This window comes from Protopterus annectens, chromosome 3.part0 (genome assembly GCF_019279795.1).
Source record: "Protopterus annectens isolate FY-2018-M chromosome 3.part0, PAN1.0, whole genome shotgun sequence".
NCBI lineage: Eukaryota > Metazoa > Chordata > Ceratodontiformes > Protopteridae > Protopterus > Protopterus annectens.
In genome coordinates this window covers 1,253,829,167-1,253,833,304 of record NC_056731.1, presented here as the reverse complement: position 1 = coordinate 1,253,833,304, position 4,138 = coordinate 1,253,829,167, and positions in this window count along the sequence as shown.

Below are 4,138 nucleotides of genomic sequence, written 5' to 3'. Positions count from 1 at the left end.
ATTGCTGTGCTGGAACATCTGGTAGGAGTGAGGCATAGGCCACATGGACGTAAGCCAGCTACACCACCAAGTGCAGGTCAATGTGAGCATGCCACCTCACATGCCCGCTCCCATAGTGCCGTTAGCAGTAGCAGTGTAGCTTTTGCTGTGCTGTCCACACCAGGACACAGCAGGCCACGTGGACGTGGCCCTGAATGTTCCCAGCGGGGACACGGTTACAGTGGACATGTGTCGTCGGACAGTAGCCAATCTGTACCTCTGCCTGGTAGTGCCCGTTCGACCCCTGGCAGGTACAGGTCACATGGCCATGGCTGGACACAGTGAGCTCTACATCCTGGTCTGTACAATCTGGAGCTGTCAATAATACCCCTGTGTAAGCCTCACAAAAGGCAGAACTGTGTGCACACATACACGCCCACAGCAAACACATCTGTAGGGCACCACAACACCCACATGCATACTGAACAGACATGTCCAATCAGATCACCGGCCCTTACCCACACACATGATGTCATCCATTGGTGCAGCCTATGCCCCTGGCAAACATTATCACCCTGTGCATATGATGAAGCCTGTGCCGCATCCCTGTCATCCACATCATCGGTGCAGGGACATGCTCAAATGGTCTGATGCACAGGGTGAACAGAATAGTGAGAGAAGTGTATATTACATTAGTTGTGTAAGAATAGTGTGGCAAGTGTATATTACATTAGTTGTGTACTGTTGACACACACCAGACATACCATGTAGTACAGGTTTAGCATGCATTGTTATATGTTCACAGTATGTGTCTCGGTAACAACAGTAACAGCATGTTGGTAATGATGCCCTGATTCCCTCCTTATGGTATACTTGCATGTGCCTTCAGGTAGCAGTGTTTGCAGTCTCCCATGTGTAACTGTGGAGTACTCACAGGCACGTATGGCAATATCAGCATGCTATACGTAGCCTCAGCCTGACTGTTGGAAAGGCTAACATACCACAGATGTCCACACATATACTGATCCAGAAGCATGTGGGCTGTTTAATAGGCTACAGTGGCTAGAGGCCTGACATCCATACCAGGTCACATCACAGGTATGTTGACATGGTGCAGGGGTTGTACACAGCGGTCCGGCCGATGGCAACGTTAGAGGCCACTTGATAGCATGAGGCCTCACTGTGTAGCAGTAATACCCTGTCACATTACAGGAACATGCCCACACTCATGGGGTCAACAACACTATAACACACACTCCATAGTGTTTAGGTGAGGACCCCTGCCTATGTGGTAATCACCCTCACAGTAATGTGCACCCACACGACGTGACACAGAAAAAGAACATGTACAGGTAGCCAGTATGGCTGAGACTGATGGCATCAACAGGGTAGTAGACTACATCACCATGAGGGGTTAGGGATCCTGTGTGTTCTGTATGTTAGCATGCACCCTCACTCCATGCAACAGACAGCCATACATACATGTACACACACACACACACACACACACACACACACACACACACACACACACACACACACACACACTGTGGAGACCACAAATTTAATTCACATATGAATAGCTGATATGTGTGTGATACACACATCACCCCTGCCTATGTCATGCTTTCCACACTGCAGTATGTACAGATCTCTACAACAGTGTACAGGGGTGTGTAACAATTGGGATGTATTCCCCACCATATGTGGCATATATGGTCACACAAGCAAACACACATGGCAGTACTGTGAATGTTACACCTGCTATATGATGATTAGTCCGACAGACATGCAGCAGTATTGGTCGCATTATGTGTACCAACACTATCTCCGGCAATTGTGCTGCTATATGCACACGGGAGGATGTAAGTGTTACAGGTGTCAAGTGACTTACAGTCAGTAACACCTGACCGCTGTGTAGGTTTTATATCTTCACCGTCAAGTAACAGTAACATAGCGTACTGTTTGCACATGTAATGGTAGGATGGCATGTGACACACCTGTGAGCTGTCCCTGGCAAACATCCATCTGCACAGGTGGATCACCACTTTATGTACACACATCCATCCATACCTGGTGTACATCCTGCCGTACTGTCAGTATTTCACCATATACAGGTGTCATATCCAAACATGTGTGTTCTTTGGTGTACAGCGACAGTCATCTGTCACAGCTGTGTAAGACCCAGGGCCCCTGTTATGTGTAGAGCCTACCTGGTTATGTACAGTGGTATCATTGCAATGCATAACACATGATGGAACCATGTCAGTACATGTGTAGTCTGCACAGTTGCTGTAGACTTATGTACAGTCCACTGGTCATGAGTCACATGGTGTTGTGGTAATGTATGGCTGTGTATTGCTGGTCCAACGGCATGGTGATGTCTGAGGGCTAAATAGTAGACTGTGGTGTGTACCACTGTGATCTGCACCTGAGACATTTGTGAAAGCTCCTGATTGTGTACTGGTCAGTACATGTGAATATCCTTCATGTACGTGGGGATAGTAACACCATACTGTGCCCTTCCATGTTTAGAATCCATGTGCATGCAAGACGGCCCTTTGCAACTGCTAAGTGTGTGAGCATGCCCAGTACGCCGTTGTGTACATAGACACACAGTACATTCCACACTGCGCCCTTCCATTTTTAGAATCCGTGTGCATGCATGACGGCCCTTTGCAACTGCTACGTGTGTGAGCATGCCCAGTACGCCGTTGTGTAGATGAACACACAGTACATTCCAAATTGCGCCCTTCCATGTTTAGAATCCATGTGCATGCAAGACGGCCCTTTGCAACTGCTAAGTGTGTGAGCATGCCCAGTACGCCGTTGTGTACATAGACACACAGTACATTCCACACTGCGCCCTTCCATTTTTAGAATCCGTGTGCATGCATGACGGCCCTTTGCAACTGCTACGCGTGTGAGTATGCCCAGTACGCCCTTGTGTAAATGGACACACAGTACATTCCAAACGGACGTGTGATACTAAGTGTGTGGGCATGCCCAGTGACACCTTGTGTTGGTGATGTGCCTCTGTGTATGGCCATGGCCATTGACATTCTGTATAGTGATGGTGGCCATCCAGGCAACAGATGTCCATTTTCCATGTCACAATGGATGCCTACATTGAACACACTGGTAGACTGTCTTGAAGGGTGTACTGTCTGTGGCGTGTCCTGTATCTATGTAGTGTTGTAGTGCTCCGTAGATAGGCAGTTGCCACAATCACACCACTGCCATGTTTTTGTCTACGTCTACCTTGGGACAGTAATATGCTTTTAGACTGCTCACTCTCTCTATACATTCCCTATCGGCATCCTTGCCTTTGCGGATGATGACATCCACCTAGAAGTATGCTGCTGGGAGTGCTATGTTCAGTAATCTCGGTAGCGCGTTTTGTAACTACGTAAAGCTGTAGTGTGATAAGGTAGTTAGGTGTATGTTCGACTCCCAGTCCTGCCAAGTGTGTGCCTCTGTGTGTGTGTGTGTGTGTGTTTCCAGCTGCCTGTGAACAGAGTAATGCTTTTAGACAGCTCACACCACATACATTCCCTATTGGTGTCTTTGCCTTTGTGGATGATGTCATCCACCTAGAAGTATGCCTCTGGGAGTGCCTTGTTGAGTAATCTCGGTAGCGCATTCTGTAACTGCATAATGCTGTAGTGTGATAAGGTAGTTAGGTGTATGTTCGACTCCCAGCCCTGCAAAGTGTGTGTGTGTGTGTGTGTGTGTGTGTGTGTGTGTGTGTGTGTTTCCAGCTGCCTAGGGACATAGTAATGCTTTTAGATGGCTCACACCACATACATTCCCTATCAGCGTCTTTGCCTTTGCGGATGATGTCATCCACCTAGAAGTATGCCTGTGGGAGTGCGGTGATGCTGGAACTCAGTAGCGCATTCCGTTACTGCATAATGCTGTAGTGTGGTAGACTAGACAGGTAGATGCTCGATTCCAGGGCATGGTAGGTGTGTGTTTGGCAGTTATACCGTATGTGTTGGTATTTGTGGGTGGCTAGCTGCAGGATGTGTTCAGTTTGTTTTGTTGCTGACCTATATAGTGTCCACAGCCCGCATATTCTGCCAAGACACCGGGTTGTCACCACATACATTCGCCAACAGGTCTGGTGAGTAACTGTCAGCAGCCCTACTCTTACCTT